Genomic DNA, 12,702 nt, shown 5'->3' with positions numbered 1-12,702 from the left:
CTGATCACCTTGTTACCTCCCCGGCGCTTAGAACAGTGCTTTGCACATAGTAAGCGCTTAATAAATGCCATTATTATTATTATTATTATTATTCATTCATTTAATTGTATTTGTTGAGTGCTTACTGTGTGCAGAGCACTGTACTAAACACTAAACAATTCCATAGAGATGTCAGAAGAAAATGTATGCCAATTTACTCTTTTTTCCCCTGGCCTGGAATGCCCTCCCCCCGCACATCCGCCAAGCTAGCTCTCTTCCTCTCTTCAAAGCCCTACTGAGAGCTCACCTCCTCCAGGAGGCCTTCCCACACTGAGCCCCCTCCTTCCCCTCCCCACAGCACCAGTATATATGTTTGTACAGATTTATTACTCTATTTTACGTGTAAATATTTATTCTATTTTATTTTGTTAATATGTTTTGTTTTGTTACTGTCTCCCCCTTCTAGACTGTGAGCCCGCTGTTGGGTAGGGACCGTCTCTATATGTTGCCAACTTGGACTTCCCAAGCACTTAGTACAGTGCTCTGCACACAGTAAGCACTCATTAAATACGATTGAATGAATGAATGAAAGTACAATACAGCAATAAACAGTGACATTTCCTGCCCACAGTGAGTTTACAGTCTAGAAAGGGGGAGGCAGACATTAATGCAAATGAATAAAATGACAGATCTGTACATAAGGGATAGGCAGTGTGGCTAAATGGAAAGAGCACGGGCTTAGGAGTCAGAGGTCATAGGTTCAAATCCCGGCTCCACCAATTGTCAGCTGTGTGACCTTGGGCAAGTCACTTAACTTCTCTGTGCCTCAGTTACCTCATCTGTAAAATGGGGTTAAGACTATGATCCCCCTGTGGGACAACCTGATCACCTTGTATCCTCCCCAGCGCTTCGAACAGTGCTTTCCACATAGTAAGCGCTTAACAAATGCTATTATTATTATTATTAAGTGCTGGGGGGCCGGAAGGAGGGAAGAGCAAAGGGAGGAAGTCAGGGTGATGCAGAAGGGAGTGGGAGATGAGGAAAAGTGGGGTTCAGTCTGGGAAGGCCTCTTGGAGGAGATGTGCCTCCAATAAGGCTTTGAAGTAGGGGAGAATAACTGTCGGATTTGAAGAGGGAGGGCATTCCAGGACAGAGGCATGATGTGGACGAGGGGTCAGCGGCGAGACAGGCGAGTTCAAGCCACAGTGTGAGAGAGTTTCAGTTGGAGCTCTCTGGACTGGTCACTAAGGTCCAGAACTTTGGCTCTATGATTGTATAGGCTGTGTGGGGATGCAGATTTTAATGAAGTTAATGTGTTTTTGGATATGGGACGGCTGTTTCCCTGAGACGGTTATTGTTTGTTTTTGACTGGCTGTTGGTTGCCTGGAGTGATCATTACTGTACTATTAAAAGGAAAAAGGGGAAGAAAATCTCCCATCTAAACAGCGTTCTGGCTGTGCCTTGCTTTTGTCAAGGGATTTTAAAAGTGCTTATTAACTGCTTCTAATGGAACTATTCCATTGAGATGTCAGAAGAAAATGTATGCCAATTTACTCTTTTTTCCCCCCTCTGCCATGTTCTGAACATGCAATTAAATTAGCCTAAAGGCACTGCATTGAAAACCCCCTGAAATGGAAGCCAGACACTTGCATTAATGAGAGGATTGGAAGCAGGGGAATGGACTAGCTGATTTGAGGTCCTTCCAGGATTCTCTGGTGAGCTGCCAAAGCAGGAAGCCTTATGCAATTGTTTTTAGGATTGGCTGTATCCAGTCAGAGAAGTTTAAATAGCTCCAAGCCTTTTGCCACGATGAGCTTTCCCCTGTCATGCCCTTTTACTGCTCTCTCTTTTAGCCTAGTGGATAAAGCATCTCCTCCAGGAGGTCTTCCCTGATTTATTTCTAATCACCCAAATCTATCTCCTTGCCACTGCAGCAGTTCGTCACAACCTAAAATTTCCTTTGCTGGGAGAAGGAGAAGGAAGAGGAGGAGGAGAAGAAAAAGAATGATTTCCAGCAAAGGAAATCATATTCAAATACTAGTATTACCCTTATATGTAGTAATAATAATCATTTTACTTGTACATATTTACTATTCTATTTATTTTGTTAATGATGTGTATATAGCTTTAATTCTTTTTGTTCTGACAACTTTGACACTTGTCTACATGTTTTGTTTTGTTGCCTGTCTCCCCCATCTAGACTGTGAGCCTGTTGCTGGGTAGGGACCATCTCTATATGTTGCCAACTTGTACTTCCTAAGCGCTTAGTACAGTGCTCTGCACACAGTAAGCCGTCAATAAATACGATTGATTGAATGAATGAATGAATGAATGAATGCTCTGCACACAGTAAACGCTCAATAAATACAGTTGAATGAATGAAAGCAAAGTCCTTGCCTAGGAGTCAGAGGACCTGAGTTCTAATGCTGACTTTGTCACTTGTCTGCTGTGTGACCCTGGACAAGTCACAACTTTTCTATGCTTCAGTTACCTCATCTGTAAAATGGGGATTAAGACTGTGAGCTCCATGTGGGATGGGGACTGTGTCCAACTTGATTTTCTTATATGTACCCCAGCACTTAGTGTAGTGCCTAGCACATAGTAAAAGCTTAAAAAATTTATTTTATATATAATAATAATAATAATGGCATTTACTAAGCACTTACTATGTGCAAAGCACTGTTCTAAGCGCTGGGGAGGTTACAAGATGATCAGGTTGTTCCACGGGGGGCTCACAGTCTTAATGATGAGGGAACTGAGGCACAGAGAAGTAAAGTGACTTGCCCAAAGTCATACAGCTGACAAGCGCGTGGCTCAGTGGAAAGAGCCCGGGCTTTGGAGTCAGAGGTCAGGGGTTCAAATCCCGGCTCTGCCACTTGTCAGCTGTGTGACTTTGGGCAAGTCACCTAACTTCTCCGGACCTCAGTTACCTCATCTGGAAAATGGGGATTAAGACTGTGAACCCCCCGTGGGACAGCCTGATCGCTCTGTAACCTTCCCAGCACTTAGAACAGTGCTTTGCACGTAGTAAGCGCTTAATAAATGCCATTAAAAAAAAAAGTGGTGGAGCAGGGATTTGAACCCATGACCTCTGACTCCAAAGCCCATGCTCTTTCCACTGAGCCGCGCTGCTTCTGTGTGTGTGTGTGTGTGTGTGTGTGTGTGTGTGTGTGTGTGAATATGTATATTTATACATATATATGAATAAACATTGTGTCCATTCCCAAACAAATGGTTCTGTAGCCATCACAAAGTAGTAATAATAATAATGATCGTATTTGTTAAGCATTTACTATGTGCCAAACTCTGTTCTAAGCGCTGGGGTAGACACAAGGTAATCAGGTTGGACACAGTCCCTGTCCCCCATGGGGCTCACAGTCTTCATCCCCATTTTACAGATGAGGTAACTGGGGCACAGAGAAATGAAGTGACTTGCCGAAGGCCACACAGCAGACAAGTGGCGGAGTCAGTAATAGAACCCAGGTCCTCTTGATTCCCAGACCCATGCTCTACCCTCTAGGCCATGCTTCTGAAGCTTTGTCTGATCCGTCATGGCCTCCCAGGAACAAGTTTTACCCTAATTGCCCTTCGTCTTCACTTCTAGCTTTGCCGAAACAGTCCCACTGCGATTCTGTGTCTTTAACTGGATCCTCTCTTTCTTTTTTCCAAGCACAATGTGTAAATGTGTTTCTTTTCCCCTTCCTCTTTCTCACCTTCCCTGAAGAGCATGCAGTTTCTAAAACTGATATTTAGAAAAGATATCCCTCTTGGATTACTTTATCTTATATTTTGTGAGCAAATGTTCCTAGGTGGAGTTGCTTCTCTATTGTGCTGATTTGACAGTTTATCCCTCACTGTGCTTCAAAGCAGGCTAATGTTCCCCGGTTTTCAATTCTAGTGTGTGATTCTGGCTGCTTGTAACTGACTGTCTACGCCCTGCCCATTGAACTGTGGTAAAATAATCTGTCGGGAATTTGCGCCTGTAGCAGTAGTGTTTCTGAAATGGTCGTTCCCACCTCTCTCCCACTTTCCCACCCTCTCTCTCCTCATCAAGCAGTTTAGACTCTTTTTAGATTCATTCATTCAATCGTATTTATTGAGCACTTACTGTATGCAGAGTACTGTACTAAGCTCTTGGAAAGTACAATTCAGTAATAAAGAGAGACAATCTCTATCCACACCAGGCTTACAGTCTAGAAATTTAGATTGTAAACTCCTCTGTAGACTGTCAACTCCTTTTGGGCAGTAATCTGTCTACCAACTCTATGGTGGTGTACTCAATCAATCAATCAATCGTATTTATTGAGCGCTTACTGTGTGCAGAGCACTGTACTAAGCGCTTGGGAAGTACAAGTTGGCAACATATAGAGAATAGATATGTACAAGTAAAATAAATAAATAAATAAATAGAGTAACCAACCTCTGTGTGACAATCCCCCCACAGCAGAGAAGGGCTGGGGGCCACAAAACAAAACATATTAACAAAATAAAATAAATAGAATAGATACAGACAAGTAAAATAAATAAATAGAGGAATAATAAATAGAGTCACCCACGCGCTGCTGCACGTGGGGCCGAGCGTGAGGCGGGCGCTGCTGCTGAACTTTGGCTCGGCCCTGACCTTCCTGGGCCTCTACTTGGCTCTGGCCATCGGGGCCCAAGGGGATTTCGAGATCTGGATGTTGTAACATCAACAACAACAAGTTGTTGCCAACTTGGACTTCCCAAGCGCCTAGTACAGTGCTCTGCACACAGTAAGCGCTCAACAAATACGATTGATTGATCTGGATCCTGTCAGTACTCTCCCAAGTACATAACAAGCACTCAATTACCAATGATTGATCGATTGGTCTTGGGCAACCCAGGACTTCCAGGATGGAAAGAAACATGAGAAGCAGTGTGGCCTAGTGGAAAGAGCCTGGGCTTGGGAGTTAGAAGTCGTGGATTCTAATCCCTGCTCCGCCACTTGTCTGCTGTGTGATCTTGGGTAAGTCACTTAACTTCTCTGTGCCTCAGTTACCTCATCTGTAAAATGGGGATTAAGACTGTGAGCCCCACGTGGGACAACCTGATTACCTTGTATCTACCTCAGCACTTAGAACAGTGCTTGGCACATAGTAAGCACTTAACAAATACCATCATTATTATTATTTCTTGGTCAGGTACTGATGATGGGAAGGAAGGGATCATCATTCACCCCACAACATATCCGATTCGTCACCAAAACCTGCCGGTCTCACCTTTACAACATCGCCAAGATCCACCCTTTCCTCTCCATCCAAACCACTTCCTTGTTAGTACAATCACTCATCCTAGCCCTACTGGATTACTGCATCAGCCTCCTTTCTGATCTCCAAACCTTCTGTCTCTCCCCACTTCGGTCTATACTTCACTCTGCTGCCCGGATTACCTTTCTACAGAAACGCTCTGGGCATGTCACCCCCCTCCTCAAAAATCTCCAGTGGTTGCCTATCAACCTTCGTGTGAAGAAAAAACTCACTATTGGCTTTAGAGCTCTCCATTCCCTTGCCCCCTCCTATCTCATCTCCCTTCTCTCCTTCTCCAGCCCAGCCCACACACTCCGCCCTTCTGGTGCCGCTAACCTTCTCACTGTGCCTCGTTCTCACCTGTCCCACCATCCACCCCTAGCCCACATCCTACCTCTGTCCCTCTTAACGTCCACCAAACTAGCACACTTCCCCCCTTCAAAGCCCTACTGAGAGCTCACCTCCTCCAGGAGGCCTTCCCAGACTGAGCCTCCCTTTCCTCTGCTCCTCCTCCCCTCCCCATCGCCCCGACTCCCTCCCTCTGCTCTACCCGCCTCCCTGCCCCACAGCACTTGTGTATATATGTACACATTTACTATTCTATTTATTTTATTAATGATGTATATATAGCTATAATTCTATTTATATTGATGCCTTTCTACTTGCTTTGTTTTATTGTCTGTCTCCCCCGCCTTCTAGACTTCAAGCCCATTGTTGGGTAGGGATGTCTCTATTTGTTGCCAAATTGTACTTTCCAAGTGCTTAGTGCAGTGCTCTGCACACAGTAAGTGCTCAATAAATATGATTCAAAGAATGACTGAAAGCCAAGGCTTCACAGACACTGAAAGTAGGCGGGACACCTGGAAAATGTATTTTGGCACTTATTCTCTAAACACAAGACGTGTTTAGGGAAAAGGTGGATGAGATAGTAGTTGAAGGAGAAGTATTATGTGCTTATCCTGGCAAAGTATTGAACAAAAAGTGGCCTAAAGAAGTGTGGCCTAGTGGGATAGATCATGGACCTGGATTCTAATCCTGGCTCCTCTACGTGTCTGCTGTATGATCTTGGGCAAGTCACTTCAGTTTTCTTTGCCTCTGTTCCCTCATTTGTAAAATGGGGATTAAGACTGTGAGCCCCGTGTGAGACAGGGACTGTGTCCAACCTGATTAGCTTGTATAATAATAATAATAATAATGATGGCATTTATTAAGTGCTTACTATGTGCAAAGCACTGTTCTAAGCCCTGGGGAGGTTACAAGGTGATCAGGTTGTTCCACTGGGGGCTCACGGTCTTAATCCCCATTTTACAGATTAAGTAACTGAGGCACAGAGAAGTTAAGTGACTTGCCCAAAGTCACACAGCTGACAATTGGAAGAGCTGGGATTTGAACCCATGACCTCTGACTTCAAAGCTCGGGCTCTTTCCACTGAGCCACGCTGCTTGTATCTACCCCAGCACTTAGTACAGGGCCTGGCATATAGTAAATGCTTAACAAAAACCATAAAAAAGTAAAACAGAAATCAGTAGGGAGCTTTGTCTAGAGGAACTGAATTTTAGGCTCCTTGTGATTCAGACTGTGAGTCTGTCCGTCTCCCCCGCTTCTAGACTGTGAGCCCATTGTTGGGTAGGGACCGTCTCTATTATGTTGCCAGCTTGTACTTCCCAAGCGCTTAGTACAGTGCTCTGCACACAGTAGGTGCTCAATAAATATGATTGAATGAATGAATTCAGAGTCCCCAGCCTACCAGTAGTCACAACAATGGCTCCTGCAGCCAATAGCCTTCCTGAGGCTTTGTGCTGCAGGTGCTGTTCTCTTTCCCACTGAGGTGGTGGCAAGCAGGAGGGGTTGTAGTCTACTTGACTCATTCATTCAATCGTATTTATTGAGCGCTTACTGTGTGCAGAGCACCGTACTAAGCACTTGGGAAGTACAAGTTGGCAACATATAGAGACGGTCCCTACCCAACAGCGGGCTCACAGTCTAGAAGGGGGAGACAGAGAACAAAACATATTAACAAAATAAAATAAATAGAATAAATATGTACAAATAAATAAATAAAGTAATAAATATGTACAAACATATATACAGGTGCTGTGGGGAGGAGAAGGAGGTGAGGGGGAGAGGAAGGAGGGGGCTCAGTGTGGGAAGGCCTCCTGGAGGAGGTGAGCTCTCAGTAGGGCTTTGAAGGGAGGAAGAGAGCTAGCTTGGCGGATGTGCGGAGGGACGCGGTGTGGCTAGGGTGAGGGCTGGGGGAAAGACCACTGGGTGGCTGTAGGGAAAGCAGTTCACTCGGTCTTAGTGGAGGGAAGCCGAGTCCACAGGGAGGCGAGGCCACCATTACTGGTGGTTTCATTCTGCTGTGGTCAAGAGAGGCCAAGGAGGCTCAGCATCAGATTCCATCCCTACCCTGGCCTGAATAGAGCATGTTCGGGGCAGGTAGTTCACTAGGCCTGAGCGGGTGGGAGGCCTGAAGTTTCGCTGAGCCATTCTGTATAAATCTCCTAAACTTCCAGCAATGCTGCACAACCCCTAACAGTATGGAATGTTGTACCTAGGTTGGTGGATTCTGGGACTTCTTGGATGGGCATTTCTTCCTGTTAGAAGGTATGTGGTCATAGCCGAGCAAATGTACCCATTTACCATTCTATTTTGTTAATGATGTGCGTGTAGCTATAATTCTATTTATTCTGATGGTTTTGACACCTGTCTACATGTTTTGTTTAGTTGTCTGTCTCCCCCTTCTAGACTATAATAATAATAATGGCATTTATTAAGCACTTACTATGTGCAAAGCACTGTTCTAAGCGCTGGGGAGGTTACAAGGTGATCAGGTTGTCCCACCGGGGGTGGGGGTGGGGGGTCACAGTCTTCATCCCCATTTTACAGATGAGGTAACTGAGGCCCAGAGAAGTGAAGTGACTTGCCCAAAGTCACACAGCTGACCATTGGCGGAGCTGGGATTTGAACCCATGACCTCTGACTCCAAAGCCCGGGCTCTTTCCACTGAGCCACGCTGCTTCTCCGACTATGAGCCCATTGTTGGGTAGGGATTGTCTCTATATGTTGCTGACTTGTACTTCCCAAGCGCTTAGTATAGTGCTCTGCACACAGAAAGTGCTCAATAAATACGATTGAATGAATGAACGTAGCTGGTGAAATTAGCCTCTGTTACCTCTTTAGTATAGTAGGGTCTAGGGTAAAGTGGACAATCACTCTGAAAGGAAAGGCTCTGGGAGAGAGAGGGTTTTTTTCCTGGAATGTGGCTGCTTTTATTAGGTATTTGAAGGGCAGAATCAACAGGAGACCTCATACAAATCTGGCTGGGAACAGTAGAGAGGAAAAAACAGAGCAGCTCTCTCAATTAGAAAGGAAGGGAGAAATCAGTGGTATCGATCAGTCAATAGTATCTGAGTACTTACTGTTTGCACAGCACTGTACAAAGCACTTGGGAGAGTGCAATATAACAGAGTTAATAAGTCAACTGTATTTATTGAGCACTTTGTGCAGAGCTTTGTACTAAGCACTTTTTTTGTTTATAACAATGAAGACACATTCCCTGCCCACAATGAGGATACAGTCTAGAGCCGGAGACAGACATTAATATAAGTAAATTACAGATAATAATGATGATGACATTTATTAAGCACTTAATATGTGCAAAGCACTGTTCTAAGAGCTGGGGGAGATACAAGGTGATCAGGTTTCCCCACGTGGGGCTCACAATCTTAATCCCCATTTCACAGACGAGGTAACTGAGGCACAGAGAAGTGAAGTGACTTGTCCAAAGTCACACAGCTGACAAGTGGCGGAGCTGGGGTTAGAACCCATGACCTGTGCTCTTTTCCACTGAGCCACGCTGCTTCTCTATATGTACATAAATTCTGTGGGGCTGTGGCGGGGGCGGTGAGGATAAATGAAGGGAGCAAGTCAGAGCAATGCAGAAGGGAGTGGGAGAAGAGGAAAGGAAGGCTTAGTCAGGGCAGGCCTCTTGGAGGAGTGTGCCTTCAATAAGGCTTTGAAGGGGGAAGAGTAATTATCTGTCAGATATGAGGAGGGAGGGCATTGGAGGCTAGAGGCAGGCTTTGGGGGAGATTGAGGAGATCGAGGCCCAGTGAGAAGTTAGCATTAGAACAGCTACGTGTGCGGGCTGGGTTGTAGTAGGATAATGATGGCATTTGTTAAGCGCTTACTATGTGCAAAGCACTGTTCTAAGCGCTGAGCACTGTTCTAAGCGCTGGTAGGAGAGTAGCAAGGTGAGGTAAGAGGGCTGAGGAAGTTGGTAGAGACATTCCCTGCCCACCACAAGTTTAGAGGAGGACAGAGACGTTAATATAAATAAGGAAATTACAGATATGTACATAAGTGCTGTGGGGCTGAGGAAAGGGTGAACAAAGCCCTCTCTCCACCGAACTAGCCCACTTAAGAGAAGCAGCGCGGCTCAGTGGAAAAGAGCCCGGGCTTTGGAGTCAGAGGTCATGGGTTCAAATCCCAGCTCCGCCAATGGTCAGCTGTGTGACTTTGGGCAAGTCACTTCACTTCTCTGGGCCTCAGTTACCTCATCAGTAAAATGGGGATGAAGACTGTGAGCCCCACGTGGGACAACCTGATCACCTTGTAACCTCCTCAGCGCTTAGAACAGTGCTTTGCACATAGTAAGTGCTTAATAAATACCATTATTATTATAGTTATTATTATTACTTCCCCCCTTCAAAGCCTTACTGAAAGCTCACCTCTTCCAGGAGGCCTTCCCAGACTGAGCCCCCCTTTTCCTCTGCTCCTCCTCCCCTTCCCATTGCCCAGACTCCCTCCCTCTGCTCTACCCATCTCCCCACCCCAAAGCACTTGTGTATATATGTACATATTTATTATTCTATTTATTTCATTAATGATGTGTATATATCTGTAATTCTATTTATTTATATTGATGCTTTAAGGCCTGTCTGCTTGTTTTGTCATGTCTGTCTCCCCTGCTTCTAGACTGTGAGTCTGCTGTTGGGTAGGGATTGTCTATATTTGTTGCCAAATTGTACTCTCCAAGCGCTTAGTACAGTGCTCTGCACACAGTAAGCACTCAATAAATACAAGTGAGTGAATAAGTGAAAGGGGGTTCAAATCCAAGGGCTTGGTGACAGAAGGGAATGAGTGAAGAGGAAATGAGGGCTTAGTCAGGGAAGGTATTTGAGTGCTTACTGTGTGCAGAGCAATCTAAGCGCTTGGGAAAGTCCAATACGACAATCAATCAAAATCAATCGTATTTATTGAGCGCTTACTGTGTGCACAGCACTGTACTAAGCGCTTGGGAAGTACAAGTTGGACTTGTACGACTGAGTCTAGACTGTGAGCCTGCTGTTGGGTAGGGACCGTCTCTATAAATTGCCAACTTGTACTTCCCAATTGGACTTTCCAAGTGCTTTGTACAGTGCTCTGCACACAGAGAGTGCTCAATAAATGCGATTGAATGAATGAATAAGCACTTAAATGCCATTAAAACAAAACCTCTGTTTCCTCCTGCTTTATGGTGACCTCCAGTTTATAATAATAATGATGGCATTTGTTAAGCGCTTACTATGTGCCAAGCACTGTTTTAAGTGCCAGAGTAGATTCAAGGTAATCAGCTTGTCCCACATGGGGCTCACAGTTGTAATCCCCATTTTACAGATGAGGGAACAGAGATGCTAAGTGATTTACCCAAAGTCACACAGCTGATTAGTGGCGGTTCTGGGATTAGAATCTACAACCTCTGACTCCCAAACCCGTGGTCTGTCATTCATTCATTCAATCGTATGTATTGAGCACTTACTGTGTACTAAGCGCTTGGGAAGTACAAGTCAGCAACATATAGAGACGGTCCCTACCCAACCACAGGCTCACAGTCTAGAAGGGGGTGACAGACAACAAAACAAAATATGTAGACAGTTGTCACTGCTTCTCATAACACCCTTTCAGCCCCTCCTCCCAAAATGCCACCTCAGGGCCCCAACCTGGTTAATTATCTTTCATTTATTCATTCAATCGTATTTATTGAGCACTTACTGTGTGCAGAGCACTGTACTAAGCGCTTGGGAAGTACAAGTTTGCAAAAATAAATAAGTACAATTATCTGTCCTGGCTCCTCTCCTACTACAAGCCAGCTTGCACACTTCTCTCCTCTAATGCTAACCGTCTCACTGGGCCGCAATCTTGTCTATCTTGCGGCCAACCTCTTACCCACCACCGGCCTCTGGCCTGGAAAACCCTCCCTCCTCAGATCTCACAGACAATTGTTCTCTCCTCCTTCAGAGCCTTATTGAAGGCACATCTCCAAGAGGCCTTCCCTAACTCTGCCCTCCGGAAACTTCTCGCTCTCCATTCTGCATCACCCTGACTTGCTCCCTTCTTTCATCCTGGCTCCCAGCCCCATAGCACATAGGTACCTACCTGTAATTTATTTATTTATATTAATGCCTGTCTCCCTCTCTAGATTGTAAGCTTGTTGTGGGCAGGGAATGTGTCTGTTTGTCGTACTCATCCGAAAACTTAATACAGTGCTCTAGGCTCAGTAAATAATAATGATAATAAGGATGGCATTTTAGACTGTGAGCCCACTGTTGGGTAGGGACTGTCTCTATATGTTGCCAACTTGTACTTCCCAAGCGCTTCGTACAGTGCTCTGCACAAAGTAAGCGCTCAATAAATACTATTGATTGATTGATTAAGCGCTTACTATGTGCAAAGCACTGTTTTAAGCGCTGGGGGGATACAAGGTGATCAGGTTGTCCCACGTGGGGCTCACAGTCTTCATCCCCATTTACAGACGAGGTAACAGAGGCACTGAGAATAATAATAATAATAATGGCATTTATTAAGCCCTTCCTATGTGCAAAGCACTGTTCTAAGCGCTAGGGAGGTTGCAGGGTGATTGGCTGTCCCACGGGGGCTCACAGTCTTAATCCCCATTTTACAGACGAGGTAACGGAGGCCCAGAGAAGTAAAGTGACTCGCCCAAAGTCACACAGCTGACAATTGACAGAGTCGGAATTTGAACCCATGACCTCTGATTCCCAAGCCCGGGTTCTTTTCATTGAGCCAGGTTGCTTCCCATGATTGAATGATTCAAATGATTGAATGATTTACCCCCACACTGCACCATCTTGGAAATCGGGTCGGTTCTTCCTTTTGGGCGGGAAGCCAGTTTACTAATACCACCTGGGCGCTATTGATCCCTTCTTTGGCCTGGGGCGAACCCCTTATTTCCTAGCTGTCACTTACTCCTATAAAAGGAAGAAAACACCTAAGACCCCCACCTGGGAGTTGCGAGGGTAATTAAGTCCTTTTGAAGAGGTTAAAAAAAAGCGCATAATCCACTGGTGAGATCAACTTGCATTCTTTCAACTCGGACTATAAATGGATCAACGGTAAAGAAAAGCATATTAACGGTAAACAAGCCCATTGACATTCAAGATCCCGGCCCCTG

This window comes from Tachyglossus aculeatus, chromosome 4 (genome assembly GCF_015852505.1).
Source record: "Tachyglossus aculeatus isolate mTacAcu1 chromosome 4, mTacAcu1.pri, whole genome shotgun sequence".
Taxonomy (NCBI): domain Eukaryota; kingdom Metazoa; phylum Chordata; class Mammalia; order Monotremata; family Tachyglossidae; genus Tachyglossus; species Tachyglossus aculeatus.
This window is presented reverse-complemented; position numbering follows the sequence as displayed.